Genomic DNA, 17,839 nt, shown 5'->3' with positions numbered 1-17,839 from the left:
TGCAGGGGAGCTTGCCCCCCCTGCAAAAGTATGTTAATTTAATTTTATTTAATTTGAGCTTACCTGCATGACACTGTTGGTTGACGAAATACGTTCAGCGTTTTCATTTTCGCTGATTATATACTTCGCTCTTTTTGTACATCGATCTTTATGCGTCGATGTAGATGTATTCACTGTTTAGCACTTTTGTGTTTATAATATAGACCCCACATTAGAACTGCCTCAGCACAGGTTACATCAGAAGAAGTACAGGTAACCCTCACTTACTCTTTACTCTGGGTTCATTAATTGCTGACCTTTTCCAGACTGCAGAACCTTTCTTGCCTTCTACAGGGTGCTACTGTCAAATAATACTATCTGAACTACTGGCTGAGATGAAACAGATAAAGATAATGAGTACAAACAGAGAGCTCTATTGATAGTACAGCCTGTTGCTTGATATTGGGATGATCAATCAGGATTCTCGGTCTGATGTTGTCACCTCACAGGTTATATCATCGTATTGCAGCATTTTGTCTCTTACCATGGGCTCAATCCCTTGATTCATACAGCATGTCAACTGATTCAATGAAATCTTGATTTTTTTGTTGCTCAGGTGTGTCTTCTGTTCATGTGTTCCAGTTTCCCAAAATTGAAATGCCAAATATGTTAATATCAGCATTTCAAATAATCAGCAGATACTCAATATTTAGGTGATTATTGAAATACAAAAAGGATCATACACTTTTGCTGAGGTATAAGACATCACGCACCCCATAATGCAATGTTGGGGGGCTGTGCCTCCCATACCCCACAACTTAATTATTGTCATTATAAAGTCACATGACTTTGGATATAAACACAGTATCCATGTTACTGCCTTGTTCTGTTTTGTAAAATCATGTTTCTCTTGCATTTCAGATTTCTGGGGTCATGCACATGGTTTTCAAGGCAGCTGTTCATATTCTGTAGTGAACCCACATCTTAATTGTGCATTATTCTGCAGTGGAAACCAAAGCTATGCCTGAAAAGGGTATTTATGACTAGCACACTCACCCAAATAATAAAGATTTACTTAAAAAAAGATGAAATCCTTACCCATCATAGAAGATAGATACCAGTTAAGAAAATACCAATGGGATCCAGTGCTTATAGTTCTCATTTTTACATTTAGCTAAGATTATGAAGATGCAGTATCATGGACCCTGCTTGATGGGTCGGCATTTAAGTTTATCTTCTATTCCAAATCATTTCAGGAACTTCATGTGTTTCTCTAACCAGATGAGTCACTCCTATTATAACTATCAATGGGTTTCCTGACCTCATCTCTGGGGCTGATGCTTCTTTGGAAGCATTCCCTGTTGATGACCAAAAACTGAGAAAAGTTTGCCATAATTCCATCTCAAAGGATTGCCTTCATTCACACAGAGCTGGACATTCACTAATTTTATCCATTCCTACTCATACAGAGGGTCCAAAAAATCATGGCATGTAAAGCCTAGGAGATCAAAATGTCCAAAATTGCAGATGTCCAAAGTGGGACACAGAATGTTTGGTTAAAACATATGACATTGCAGTAGGTGTGGCCAGACATATGTTGCTATGGAGGGTGTGGGTAAGGGGTCTATATTACATTGTCAAACTCACAGGAGTTTGAACGATGTAATATCAAACTATCGAACCAGGAAGTTCTAAACCCAAAAAGTACGAAAACACAGAACAGTGATTTTTTTCCCAGGGAAAACAAATCGCTGTTCCAGTGCAAAAAAAAAAAAAAAAACACGTACACTTTAAACTAAAACTAATGTGCGGGGCTTTGCCCCCCCACATCCCCAGCACCCCCCCCCTACTTAAATATACCAACTCCGAGATCGCACCACAGTGGAGGAAATAGCAAAGCCGTGAGAACGGCCCACCGATTTTTTTTTTCCCTGTGAAAAAAAATCAGTGCTCTGTACCTTTGCTATTTTCCCATTTTGAACATATGTGCTCAATATTACAACTTTTGGACTCCTGTGAGTTCGACATTGCAATATAGACCTGTGGGTAAGACTATACTGCAGTAAATCTGGGATAAAAAAAAAAGAGAGATCCCCAGAAGCTATGATGTTCTAGACGCTATGTACTGTATTTCAGAGCTTATTTTCAACTTTTTGGTTCATGTACATAATGTGCTCCTTGTTCACTGGCACCAGCAAATAGACGTCTGATATTGGGGCCTAATGTAGAGCCAAAAGATTTTGCTTTTGCTTTGTTAATTTAATACATAGGCCAATAACTGAAAGGAGTAAAGAGGACACTAGTTGCTGTAAATATGAAAGGAGGGAGTTGGGGATTATAAATATGCCTTGGGGATGCCAATGGACCAGGAAGATTTAAAGTATTACATATGAGGAGTGGAAACAATTTTTCAAAGAAACGTAAAACCGGAGTGAAAAAATGCACTTGTTTTAGCGTAGGGAGAAACTATAAAAAATGGATTCAAATGGAGAAGTCACCCTTAATAAACATAACTAGGTAAGTCAAAAGCTACACTGTTGGAAACATGGAGGCAAACAGGAAAAGAGTGAATCCCATAAGTGTTCAAAAGAATGCGATAGGCAAAGAGGAGACAAGGGCCCAGCAAACTGGTGAAGGGTAGGAAAGGGTTACAAGATGGAACAAGGCTTTAGTTATAAACCTAACTTCACAGGCACTAAATGTTCTCTAGGTGACAAGGGATACTTAGGAATGAGCCACATGGTCTGGAATATAGAACAGGAAACATAATGCCAGCCATATGAATTGCAAGTAGTAGCTGTAATGTGGTGGTATCATAATCTTTATGCATGTTGTAATCCTGTACTCATTCTATCTCTGGAGTACGTCCAGAAAGGTATAGCAGAATACATTTCACATGAGTACTTGATGGCTTTTTTGTATGAATATTGAACAAAAAAAAAGTCTTCTCTGTACCACAAAATTGATAATGTCTCAAGTAATGACTTCAGTAAGGGTCCAAGCCACAGTTTATCTGTTGAATAGAATGTGAAAATTGTTAGCGTTAAATAGTGAATCTCAGAATTTTCTATTAGTATCATGCTTTCCCAATCAACGGTTTTTCAGACTTCTTTGAGCATTCTTAGCCAGTTTGCACTTAAATCATTTGAACATCCTACCAGCAATAGAGCCCTCTTCATAAAATAATTTCAGCAGTTCTTTATAAGGCAGCTTTCCTTGCACTATTTTAACACCATCAGTAAGGGAATGTCCTCAGAAATGTCATCCTCAAGTTTCCTCAGTTCTTTCCTACTGAGCATGATAATATGTTGGATTAGAACTTACTTGGTTCAGCTTTTTTATTCATGAAATGGTTTCTTAAAAGTCCGTTTCCTATCTTTAGATGAAATCGGTTTCAGAACCATGTTTTAAATGTTGTGCTTCTAGTTTGAAAATGGCTAAGCAAGCCAGTATCTTAGTTTGCCTATACCATATGGGCTATGATCTCAACCCCAAATCCTGGCTGCCTTTCAAAGGCATTAATGTGACTGATTTGGCTTATTATCAAAATTCCCTTTGGGGTTCCCTAACAAACAAAGGAAGGTGAAGAGCATTAAAACACACCACAGGTTCCTCCTTATCACAAAAGCACCATTGTTTCACACTTAGAGATCACTCTTGTAGTGTTGTAACTTTATAAATAGACATGAAAGTGAACATTTCATTGTGCAAACTCAAACTCACCTGCTTTTTAGGCTGTTTATTTTTTTTTCTGAAATTCTGCAAATAAAGTGTTCTTTCTAAGGAAATGAAGCTTTTTGATGGGAACATTCCTCCCTTTCTATTTACAAAACCAACATTATTTTCAGGGGCTTTATGCTGCAAAACAAAGAGCAAGTTGATCAACTGGATGAATAAAGTTTCACTGTACAGTAAATCAGCTGATCAATATAAAAGTTTATCTTGATCAGCTTGTTAAGTAGCAAAAAGCCTGTGACAATATTTTATCTCTTCTTGTAGTTTATTAGTTATGTAATAATCTAAGTCATGTTGCCTGTTATTATTTATTTTTATTTATTTATTCTTTGCTGACCAGGTTAGTCCAACTATGCTAGTAGCCTCTTTCCAGCGGTGACCCAAGGGGTGTTTCTACTACTAGGGGAAATTTGGGCAGGGCATTGGGGAACTTCCCATACTCATCGTTGTTGCAAGTAGGACCCACTTTACATAAGCACTTCCTGCTTCCATTCCAGGTGCAGAGATGGCCCAGAGAAACAGGGAGACAAATGGAGAGAGAAGGAGATAATGGGATTGTGAGAGAAATGGAGGAGAAAGCCAGTATTGAGACAAGAGAATGTGTGTAGGATTCTGAGGAGATGTTTCAAAGAAATCCATTTAATGGAGATGAGTTGGCAAATGATGAATGTATAATTACAACCCTCCAGTTGGGAGGGATACCAGCTGATTTACTTAAAGAAATGGTGATGTAGAGTGAGCTAGAAAATGAAGGAGATGTTTCCTGAGGAAACGTTATGGAGTAAATACAAAAGGTGGATGCAGAGATAATCCTAAAAAAAGTAGTGGTGAGATCTAAAAGAAAATGTATCCAGAGAAAGTAAAAGAAGGCAGAAGAAAATGAAAAATGGAAGCACATAGTAAGAGTTCAAAGAAAAGAAGACAAAGAAATGCACAGTTATGAAGTGTGGGATAATTTAATAGCTCCTTTGGTTTGTAGGGTCATAAATAAGTACTAGGCTACCTGCCCTTGTGGGCCATTTAGACCTAGTCAATTTCCCTTACAAAGGTGAGAATCAAACCCTGTACCTTGTGTCTGCAAGGTAAACACCTTAACCATTATGACAACCCAAAGACTCTGGTTGTAAACGGATATGAGGTAAGAGCATTTATTCTTATTAACAGAGACATTTTGTGACATTATATTTGAGATTGTTTTTTCAATGGAACATTTTTTTTGAAGAATATAAAAAAAAGAAAGACTGTAACCCATGGAATCTTTATGGGATAAAAGCCTTTAACTTTGAAACAAAAAAAGAAAATTCATGTAAAATTTTGAACAGAGGTGGAAAAAGAGACTTTGAAAGGACATTTGGAAACTTTATGTAAATAAGTACTGGACATTGCAAAAAATTGTGATAAAAGAGGTTTATAGACTGGTGGATAGGATTGTAATACTGTGTCAAAAAATAGAAACAGAAAACATTATACATATACCAAGCATGATACATGTGGAGGGGAATAAGGGTGTTGTAAACTCTTGGGGACAACCCAAAACATTTTTTTTAAAGAACATTTGATAAGTAAGTATAATAAATGAAACTGTTATATTTGTGAGGAATTGGGACATGATGCAAAAATGTGTATTAAAATGTTTTAAATGTAACAAAATTCGACATTTATGAATAGATTGAGAAAATGAAAATAAGAGTAAGGAAAAAGAAAATGAAGGGGGAATATAGTGAACAGAGAGAAGAAATTATGGAAGTAGCAGAAATAGAGTAAAAATTAGATGAGAAAAAATAATAAAGAGGACAAAGAAAAAGGCTCTGAAATAACTGATGAACAAGACATAAATTGGGCGATAGTAAAAAAAATGAATTCTACTGGTAAAGTGGTAAAAGACAGAAAAAGAAAATTTAAAGGGGCAAGAACAAAAGTAAAAAGAAAGGAAATAGATGAAAAAGGATATATACAATTAATATTTTTGACTTTGTATAATGGTTAAGGTGTTTGAGTCGGGTCCCTATTATTTTAGCGAATGCTATTTAGTCGAACATCATTACGCGAAATGGCAAAATACCAAAAGCAAGGAACAGAGATTTTTTTCCTAGGGAAAAAATCACTGGGCTGTTTTTGGGACATTGCCATTTCCTCCACTGTGGTGCGATCTTGGAGTTGGTATTTTTATAGGTTCATAGGTTCATTTTAAGCAGGGGTGTGTGGGGGGTGAAGCCCCCACTTTATTTTGTGTTTTGATTTTTTTTTTTTTTTTTTTTTTTTTTTTACGGATCAGTGATTTTTTTCCCTGGGAAAAAAATAGCTGATCCATGTGTTCAACATTTTGGGTTTTCAGGGATTTTGCATCAATTATATAGCATTCACAATTCAGTGCGTTTGCTTATATAATATAGACCCTTTGAGTCACAGACACAAAGTAAAGTGTTTAATTCTCACCTTTGGGAGGGAAATTAACTAGGCTTAGAATGACCCACTAAGGCAAACAACTTATGAAACCATGAATCTAAGAAAATAAAAAGTTTAGATTGCTTTCTGTAAATGTGTATAGTATTAAGAATATAGCAAGAAAAATAGGGATGTTGGAGTGGTGTAGTACATATGATATAGATATAATTATTTTAGAAGACACACGATTTTTAACAAATGAAAGAATATAAACAGAAACTATGGGAAGGAAAGATAATCTGGAAATTGGGAAATGAGAGATGTTCTGGAATTGCTACATTCAGTAGAAATACGGTAAAGATATTAGACATAACTTTAGCAACAATAGGAAGATTAGTCATTGTAGATTAACAAAGATAAGAACAAGTATATACAATTATAACAGTATATGTTTATAATAATTGTGAAGAAAGGGAAATCTTATTTCATCAGATTTTAGACTATGTAGTTATAAATATAAATTTTATAATTACAGGAGACTTTAATTGTGATTTAAAAAACAAACAGTAAAAGAAAGGAAGCAATATAAGAAACATGTTAAAAGTTATAAGATGTGGTAGGTTAAAATTTTAGAACAAAAATTCATGGATTTACCAAAAGGGTATGTATAGAACTGAAACAGATTATTTTACAGTATCAGAAGGTTTAGTTATAGGAGAAGGGAAGGTAGTTGAAAGAGGGTTTCTGATCATCTTGCAATGTGGATTAAGGAAAACAAGGAATATATATAAAAAATAGGCAAAGGAATAAAAAGGATAAATGAGAAAGCATGGAATGAAGAAAAGAAATCAGCAATACAGTTATAGAAAGATCATATTTCTATGAGAACACTTTATAACAATTGGTCTGAATAGTAGAAATGTTTTTTTTTACAGTAGCAATATGATGTGAGAAAAGTTGAGAAAGAAAAATATAGAAAAACATATAGCAATGCATTGGATGATTTAGAACATAATGATAGAAAGTATTTTGACAAAGAAACCAAATTATATGAAAGAAATCAAAAGAAATACAACACTTGTTATTTAAGCAAATGTATTTTTAAATAGAAAAAGAGAAGAAGTAGTGAGTTATTTAGGCAGGTTAGTAAAGGAAGCTGGTAGTGTAATGAGAGAAATAAAAATGTAAAAGGAAAAATAGAAAGAACTCAGGAAAAGATTATGAATAGTGTAGTAACAATATGTACAAGAAAAGAAATGTTTAAAGAAAAAAGAAGGTAGTGAAAAAATATGGGAAATAAAAAATTTAACAGAAAAAGAGAATAAGGAGTTGGAAAGTGAGATCTCTTAATATGAGACAGATAAAGTATTAGGACAAGTAAATATAGATTTGACTGTAGGACCAGATGGAATAGGATATGAAATGTATAAAAATGTAAGTGATGGCAAAAACATATTTTTAAATATTTTGAATGAATGGTTAAATTAAGGTTTTACATATAAAGAATTATGTAGTGGAATACTTAAATTCATATGGAAGAAGGAAGATAGAAGACAATTAAAAAAGTGGATTCCAGTAGTTTTGAATAATAATGATTATAAGATCTTTATGAAAAATCTACAAAAGAGATTTTAAACTAAAATGGAAAATATTATGGAAGGTAGTATATATAGTATAAAGGGGAAGTATTGTCAAGAAATATCAATGATAGAAAAATTGTGGAGGATATTATGAATAGAAAAGAAGAAGCAAAAAATCATGGTACACCTTTATAACTCATTTGATACAATGGGCATGAAATGTTATGAGTAATAATGAAAAAATATAATATAAGTGAGAAAGTTAGGAAATCATGTATGTCAGTGTATAGTCATAATAAAGTAAAAATACTAGTAAATGGCTGATTAAGCCAAGACATGCATATGAAGAGTGGTGTAAGACAGGGATGCCCAATGAGTTGTATACTCTTTGTATTAGTTATGAGTGTGATAGTATGTAAAATAAATTACAAAATGAAGGCGGTAGGTTATATAACACCTGAAGAGTTAAGAAATCCAGTCCTGTTAATAATTCCAAAAAAACAACATTTGGATAAAAGAAGTAATAATTTGCACAAATGCATGTCTAGAGATGATAGGAATGGCTACAAATAAAGAGAAAAGTGAAGGTTTAGGTGATGTAGTAAGATAGACGGTATATATTTTACAATAAATAAAATGTCTGTGTTAAACATAGGGGTTATTTATTTTACAACAAATTACATTTCTGTGTTGGGTATAAAATTTAGGAATAAAGATGTAAATAGAATTCAATGGTAAATGGGAAAAACAATAGAAGAAATAAAACAAACCTCTTTTTTCTGGAGAACATAAAAATTATCATTCAGAAAAAAATGTATATTTGATAGATTCAGTACTGATGGAAAAAAGCATATTAAACAAGTGTATTTATGTTGCCAATAGTTTCTGAAAATTAATTATTGCAGATAATTTTTTTCATTTTTATTGGGTTCTGGATTAAACTCAGTAAAAGAGTAGTTTTGTATATAAATAAAGAGGAAGGAGATTCAGTGTTAATAACCCAGTGGTATATGCTGCTTCATTAAATTTTTACAAAGTACTTAATGTGGATAAATGAAAAAGATGAGAGATTAGTAGTAAAATTGTATAAATATAAGTATGATAAATTTTAGGGTATGGTAAAAAGAGTAAAAGAGAAAATGAGTATATAAATGAAATAAAATGTTGAAAAAATACTTTTGTAGAAAATAAAAATTAATGATATAGAAAAAAGAAAAAAAGTATGGTATAAGAATGTAATGATAAAACATTGCAATGTAAAATCATGAGAAAATCTAACAAATGAAAAAATTGAAGGTATAAAAATAAGAAGGAAATGGAATAATAAAAAAGTAGAATGTCAAGATTTTTGTAGAGAGTGGTTATAGATAAATTACCAGTAAAAGGAAATATGCCATGTAAAAGGAAAAGTGGTAGAATATGTTTGCATTGTCAAGAAGAAGAAACTACTGAGCATGTGTTTTTGAAATGTAAAAGAGTAAAAAAAGTTATGGGGATATCATATAAAGAATATTTTGTGAAGATATAAAAGTGGACAAAACATGCATGGATATGATTAAATATGGCTATTATAAGAATAGAAGAAAATAATATGTTAAAAGAACCAATAAAAAAGTTATTTATGTCATATGGTTTATATGGAATGAAAGAATAAACAAAATTATGTTTAATGGTAAATGGATTTTAGCAACAATATTAAGTAAAATGAGATAGTGTTTATGGAAGAAGGAGTCGGAGTCTAATAGGGATGAAAATCTAGGATGATTAAGGACAATTATGAATATGTGTAAATATATTTCTATAGCTATATATTTGTGAATATGTAAATATGTTATAAATAAGAGTTCTTTTTTGCATATAAATAAAGGCCCGCTACTTTTTTTGAGGGTCTATATTACAACGTTGAATTAAAACAAATTCAAATGTTGTAATATCGAATCCTAAAATCCGAAAGTTGAAAATAGCAAAGCCACGGCACATCGACTTTTTTCCCGGGGAAAAAAATCGGTGAGCCGTTTTCAGGGCTTTGCTATTTCCTCCACTGTGGTGCGATCTCGGAGTTGGTATATTTAAGTAGGGGGGGTGTGGAGGGGGGTACAGCCCCCCACATTGGGGGGTGTGGGGGCAAAGCCACCCCACTTTAGTTTAAGTTTAAGGTTAAATTTTTTTTGTCAAGAACAGCAAATTTTTTCCCCTGGGGAAAAAAATCTCTGTTCTGTGTTTTCGGTTTTGTTGGGTTTCGGACTTTAGGGTACGATATTACAACGATCGAACTTTTGTAAATTTGATGTTGTGATATATACCCCTTTTTGATAGGTGCTATGGGATCTTTTGCATCCACCTGAGCTATCACCAGCTTCTTGGTTTAATGTGTCATTCAAAGGACAGCACACTCAGGAGTGCAGCATCCCCTTATACTGAACTGCAGTATCAGCAATTGATCTACCTGATATAAATAGAATCCACAGCCTTCTGCACAAAGGCAAGTGTACTACCTATTGTGCCACTGACACCATATAAATGTGATTGGCATTATTAATAAAACTGAGTGAGTCAATGTGTGAGTGATCTGAATAGTGTTTGTTTTTTTTATGACTAGGGAGTGTTTTGATAAGTCTGACTAACTAGACTGTATGAGTGTGAGTGTATGTGGAAGCAAGATCACAGAGTGAATATGATTCTAAATACCTAAGCTGATGTCAAACCCATGCAGTACCATACTCAGAGACAATGAATATGGGATATGAGGCACAGAGCTACAAACTGTTACTGTACCATGAGTATGAGGATGGGTAACAATCTCATAAGTGAGTATGCAGTGGGGAGTCCAGGCTCTAACCCTTCTACATCTTCTGGGCTTGATGGCTATCACAATTCTTATGGTACCCTTTGCATGCCTAAGGATCTGAGTGTCACAGTGGATTGTGAGATGTCAATAGCCACAGAATCACTGCATATTCAGGATCTTCTCCTGGAGCCAGACCCCAAAATTTGGCCCCATAAACAATGGACTGTCCTCCTCACTCTGAAGATGGGCCTCAATTTCCTGCAGCAGAACCATTAACAGATCTTGAAAATGGATACTTCAGTGCTGAGGAGGAAAACTCCTTCACTGTTCAAATTATGTGATTCCACTGAAAAAGGTGGTCCACATTCCTCATCATCAAAATGAGTGGACTGTTCTTCTAGCTCTGAGGACTCTGAAAAAAGCATTACTCTCATGTCTTCTCCTGAACTGGTCTGAAAACCAAACCATTATGTGTTGCCTAATCAAACTGGGTGAGCATGCAATGGTACATCATTTTTGGGTAGGTCACACACATAGGTCAGAGAGTGGGCCATACAGTCATGGCATCATTAGCAATTCACATTCCATGTAAATAGAATGGCAGTTCAAATTCTGGGTGAATTCCATGAGCCACTTCAGTTCTGTCTTGGAAATGAGGCTTCTTGAGTTGTGTTTGGTTTTGATCTTCCAGAAGTGAGTCATTCCAGATGTCAGCGTACTTGCTATTTTAAAGAATATGACTGTCCTACTCTTCTTCTCTCTCTCTAGCAGGACAATGTAGCACTATATGTAGGTATTTCTCCATCTTGTGGCAGAGGAGATTAACATATTCCTTCTAACTATTTCCAGTGATTCTACCACTTCTCACAAAAATTAACAATATGTATTCCAGTCATCTCTTGTTGACCAGCAGGAGTGTGATTTCAGTTCCACAGCAGTGCAAGAAATCCTTCTAATGTAAGCTAATGCAGCCCCTCAGATTTGCTGTACCAAATGGCTGTAACTCAAGAGTATGACATCTGCAGCAGAACCTCTAACCCTACTGGATTTCTCACTTGGGATTTGCATGTGGCCTAAGAACAATAACTGATTTTTTCCCTAATCTTGGTCCTTTGTCCACCCATTATTTTTGCTTGTCCAGAATTATTGCTTTAAGAAGTTGAGAGGGATGCCCCCCTCCATTCCCCTAAACCACTAGCAACACTGCTGGAATCCATTACACAGTTACTAAAAACACAGAGGATGCATCTCATGGCCATTTCTATGGCAAGACTTCTATGAACCTTTAGATGTAGGAGACTCAAAACATTTTATTTTGGAAATGCATACGTCCATGAAAGAATAATTTGCACAGCTGTTACAAACACAGAAGCTTTTCCCTGTGGTTACCTGTACCCTTGTAACACCTTTGGAAGTAACAGACTCAAGGATGTAATTTTGGCGACATTCATCTTTGAGAGAAAAAAGTTCCCTTGCACAGTTGCTACAAATTCAGCAAATAATTTCCTCATTTATATTAACAGACTAACTAATAAATGCCAAGGCAGAAGAAACCTGAACTAAGAAACACTTTTCTGCCCCCAAGGAACTGCAACACAGGAGATAAAAAATGTTTAATATACTTATTTTAAAACAAAGACAAGTAACAGTATAATATAATTTAACCACTTTTGTCTGTGTTAAAAATCTACAGACTTCTTCAGAACCAATCAAATAATGTAAACTACTTAACCATCCATATTACCATCATAGACAAGTGTTAAAACCAAAAGAAACCATACACCAAAATGTTCCTAAACCCACTATCAATGTGCATGTAGGAAAAGGAATAAAAAAATTCTTACAAGGCAATATATAACAGTACAAAGAATATATTAAATATATAGAAAATATAAATATTTGACTAAGATTAAAAACCTTTTATATATGTGAATGATTTTTCTTAAAATACCATTACAAATTCACAGACTGCAACCTAAGAACACTGGATACACTAATAATGTCACTCAAACCAAGTAAATCTTGTGCATTTAACTTAAGTTGCCAGTGCAGTTCCCTGAACTCCAGGATGGTCTGCTTAGGTCCACCTCTGGGATTCACTTCCACGTTTTTCAGTATTCCGAATAAAAACTTCTTGTGGGGGAGACAGATTTTTGTGTGTTTGTACAAAGTATTATTCAAATTAATCTTACTAATGCTGTATTGTATTCATAAATATGTTTATTGAGAGCTGCCTATGTCTTCCCCACATACCTAATAATTTCTAATAATATAATCCATCCATCCTCAACCTCTTTTCCTATTTTGCACATGGGGTCGGGGTGTCACTTCCACAGTGACAATCATCCTGAGCCAAGGTTTTTCTAATAATTTGATGTTTTAATTTTTAATGCTGACAATGTCATTCAAGCCAGGTGGATCAGTTGTGTTCAATTGTAATTGCCATTTTAATTCTGTGAGGTTACCGCAATCTACACCTCTGGAGTCCCTGGATATTTTTTCCAGTATTCCAAATTTGTATGTAAAATGACCTGTGCAAACCACTTTGTGTGTGTATAAAGCATTTTTTTTGCATTCTCTTTGCCAATGTTATAAAGATGTTTTTGTACTCATTTGTGAAAAGCTCACTCAGTTTTATATAAATACTGTGGCATCCTGAGCAAACTGCCAGATAGACTAAACCTACTGTGGCACAATTATCAAGGGAACTGCCACAAAATAAAAATGTCATCCAGGTATCGTAAACATGTTTTACAGAATTTGAAAAATTCTGATTTAAACACATATACCTTCTCCCATGAGAGTAATACTAGGCTGGCATATGAAGAGACATAGACTGCTCCATGGCGACTCCCTTGATTTGTTTAAAAAACTCACCATCAAAGTTAATAAAGTTATTTTTCAGCACAATCAACATCAGTTCTTTAAGTAATTCTACCCCAATGTTCATCAAGAAAGAACATTCTCTTAAACTGTTATGAAATAGTTCAATGCCCTCGGTGTTAGGTATACAGGTAAAAGGATTTATAACACCTATGGTGAGAAATCCTACATTCTTTGACCAAAGTTTGGGAGTAAGTCTACTAAGAAAGTTCCATGAATCTTTCAGTAAGTGAGGTCTTTCCTGAAACCATGGTTTCAATTTTTTATCAATATAGGCTGCTAAAGTGTGAGTTTTTGAGCCATGTGCTACCATTATGGGTCTATACTTTAGGTAGTCTACTCCTTTGAGAATCCTAGGCATACCAAAGAAGGTGGGTATAGTTTTTTTTTTATTACTTAGATATGTGAATGCATTCAAGTCAATTATTCCTTCTAATAATAGTTCTTCCAGAAATAAATCAATTTTGTAATAGGCAATGTTAATTTCATTTTTGATACGGTAACATAAGTGCTAGTGTCAAAGAACAATTCATTAATTGCTTCAGTGTATTGCCAAGCATTTGCCATTACTGTCCCACCTCCTTTGTCTGGTCACATGACCCTGACTGATTTGTCCTATTTTAGAAAGTTAAGAATGTCCTGTTCCCCAGATATGATGTTCGTTATCTTGTTATACTTTTAATTCATTGATAACTTATAAAATTCTCTAGAACAAGTTTTCTCAGATGCCTGTATAGTTCCATTCATGGGAGAGATGAATACACTTCTTTTTTGAAAACTCCATTGTTTGGTGTAGTAGTAGTCTCATTAGTATTGCAAAATATATTGCTAAATATAATTTCCTGGTATAGGTTTTTAATTCAATCTGAGAATCAACCATGTTGTACTTTGGGGCCAGAATAAATTTAAAACTAAAATGGTTATGGGAATTATCAACACAACTGTAGTTGTATATATTGTACCCATTCAGCTATGAGGTAATGCTAGCTTTGTGCTGAACAATTATCTGTTGAGACCCCTCCGCTTTATGTTCTTGCCTTTATTCCCCTTCCTCCTCCCCTGTCTAGTCCTGAAACTGGGTTGTGCTGATGGTTGAGAGTCCTTATCCAAATGATGTTCCTGGGGTGGGGTACTGCTGGGGTATTAAAAATTTTAACCATTATTTCTCTCTATTTCAAAAAACATATTATAATATTCCATCCTGTCTTGCTTTTAAAATACCTTTTACTGCTTTTGCAAATGACATTAATATCTACCTAAATCTGCCTAACACTGAGCTCCTCAAAAAGCTTCAGCTTATGTCATCATTTTTGTCTTATGCAGGCTGTAAAATGAATCTTGACAAATCTTACCTGTTCCCCCTCTCGAGTAACTATACCATCTTTGAGCCTTCTTGTTTAAGTAGTTTGCAAATAAAGCACACTTGTACCTACTTAAGATCATAGGATCATAGGCTCATAGGAAGTTACTAGGCTAATGGTCCTAGAGCCCTTACGAGCCTAGCCAAGTTCTACCCTTATTTCCAAAATCAGCACCTATTGCCCCTGTCCAAGAGGGACACAGGTAGAATCCCTGGGGTGAATTTACAGTTACCCAGCCAATTGTCCAGATTGTGTTTGAAGAGGACCAATGAGGTGCTCTGTTTGACTTGAAGTGGGAGTCTGTTCCAAAGGTCTGGTAACCTCTGGGAGACAAATCCTCCAGCAGGTTCTACTAATGTCACATAACAAGTTAAGGTCTTTAGAGCGAGCAACCCGTATACCATTTGACTTGTGGATATGCAGCATTTCCAATAAAGCAGGGTCAGTGATTGCCTTATATGCAAGGCAGAGATAGCTTCTGAGTAGTCTGTATGAAACAGAATAAAGTGACCGTGATTTCAGATGATTCACATAGGACAGATGCTGAAGACCTTGAATTTTCCTTGTGAGGAATCTTTGTGGTCACTCCAGTTGCTTGGAAAGGTACATACCAAAAGGAGCATCACACTCAATTATAGCTGTGATGAGGGAAGAGTACAGGGAGGTTATAACTTCTTTTTTTCTGGAGGTACTGCCTTTACTTATGAGATGAGCAATATAGAATGCCCTTCTTATCACTATGGAGACATGGTGATCAAAGGTAATGTTGTCAACCTGTGTGCCCGGGTCTCTTAACATTGAGTGCATACTTAGGGTGTTGCTATTGATGTGGTAGTTAGCAGGAACATTGCTCTTACTGAAAGGGATGATAATACTTTTTTTTGGATTGAGTTTAAGGCCATGACTTTGGCACCAATCATTTGTTTGTGTAAGACCCTCTTGTAGAATGTTGACAGCATTTGGAGATTCTATGACCACTCCCAGTTTGCAGTCATCAGCAAACTTTGTTAGCCACAGACCTTTAGTTTTTGCTTGTACTTAGGCAAACTAGCTTCCAAACAGTAGAGGTCCCACAATTGGTCCCTGTAGAACACCACTGGTTACAGGTCTATTGTTGGAGGTGGATTCCCCTATTTTGACTATATGTGTTCTATCAGTGAGCCAATTAGTGACCCATCTAATGATATAAGGGTTGATACCTGGCTGGGTGAGTTTGTCAATGATGCTTGAGTTGGGGATAGTGTCAAAAGCCTTGGGTAAGTCTAGGTAGGCTGTATGCACATATTTCCCCTCATTCAGGGCCTTGATGACTGTCTTGAAGAAGTCCACCAGGTTTAACAGACATGATCTCCGTTCAATGAATCCAAACTGAGTAGGGTAAAGTGTTTGGAGATTATCTATGTCTTTGTTGATAAGGTCCATGATGATTTGCACCATGGCCTTGCAGATATGGCTAGTTAGGTTAATAGGTCTATAGTTCTTGGGGTCAGTGGAAGCACCACCTTTGTGCAAGTGAATAATGGTGGCTGTTTTTTCATTCAGCTGAGATGAAGCTGGTGCTTAGACTATGACTGAAAGGATTACCCAGTGGTGTTGCTAATTCTTGTTGGAGCCCATGTAGGATGTAGTCTGGGATGTTATCAGGTCCCATAGATGCTGTGTTTTTTTTGGCCTTAGAGAGGGCTTATACAACCTGCTCTTTAGAGTTACAAGGTAGGGGACAGGTGGTAGGGATGTCATGGGGTACATATGGCAGGGACAGGGGAGTGAAGTTTTCACCGAACCTGTCGGCCAATGGGTTAGCTATGTCCACAGGTTCAGTATATGTGGTATTATTAACTACCAGTTTGGCAGAAATCTGGCTACAGATGTAACTAAGGAATGCCTTATGGTTGTCCTTAATTGAGGAAGCTAATTTGGATTCGTAGTTTGCTTTGGAGGACTTCACAAGAAGTCTTATGTGCTTGTTTAAGCTGAGGCGGGAGTGTTTCCAGTTTAGGGCTCACTCCCTCTTACTCTTAGACAGAAATTTTTTCCTCTTATTGTAAAGCCTGTTAATGGCGGTTGTCCCCCAGGCAGGTTTGCTCTTCCTTGAGGAGCTTGTTTTGGTCCTATCAGGTATGGCTGAGTCAATAGAGTTATACAGGTGTTTGTATAAAGCACTGGTGTACAACTCAGCATAGTTACCAGTTCCATCTGGGGAGGTGTGCTGTGAAGCTGTTTATACCATCCTGTAAGAGGTTATAATCTGCTTTGGAGAAGTTTTTTAGTTTAGTTGCTGCTGGGGGGGGGTCAGGTGTGATAGTTACTTTGAATGAGACTGATTTCTGGTGAGATATCACCAGGGAAGACCTCACATTGGGGGTGCTTCAGTGGCTTCCCCATACTGGTAAGCTACAGATCCAGAATTTTGGCACCCCTTGTGGGGGTGTCAACCAGCTGGTCCAAGGTATTGGAGTTAACAAAGTCAAGGAACCTTTGGGCAAGTGAGTTTGAGCACAAGTAATTTACCCAATCAATGGATGGATAGTTAAAGTCGCCCAAAACCATGGTGTTTGGATGTATCTTGACAGACTGAAGTAGATCCAAACAGGCAGAATGGGTGTCCTGATTCATGGAGGGGGTCCAGTCACTGGCAATGACTTGAATAGGTGGCCTACCAAAAGTTAATTGCACCTAAAGTATCTCCAGGGAATCATGCTGTCTAACCAATCTGGAGGTGTATTTATCTTTAAAAAATATTGATACACTGCCTCCTTTAGTTTTCACACCTTCAGACTGTGGTCTGAACATGTGGAAGGATGTGCAGCCCAGTATGGCTGGGGTGCCCTCCACAGCCTTCAACCAGTTCTCTGTGACTGCACAAATATCTGGGTCTTCCAAGGTGAGGACTGCTTCCAGTGATAACAGTTTCATGCTAAGACCCTTAGCATTTAGCAGCATCAGCTTGAGGTTATTTTTAGATGGAGTTTTTTGTCGGGAATTTAGTCCTTGAGACACTGCCTAAAAAGGCACTATGGGGGTGGCAAGAACCTCAACCAGTAGCCAAAATCCCAGGGATGACAGATGAAGACTATCTCTGGCAAAGCATCAAGGTCTGTCAATCATGTCATCCCAGGCTGACAGAT

Source organism: Protopterus annectens, chromosome 4.part0 (assembly GCF_019279795.1).
Source record: "Protopterus annectens isolate FY-2018-M chromosome 4.part0, PAN1.0, whole genome shotgun sequence".
Classification (NCBI taxonomy): domain Eukaryota; kingdom Metazoa; phylum Chordata; order Ceratodontiformes; family Protopteridae; genus Protopterus; species Protopterus annectens.
Note: the sequence above shows the minus strand (reverse complement) of the source record.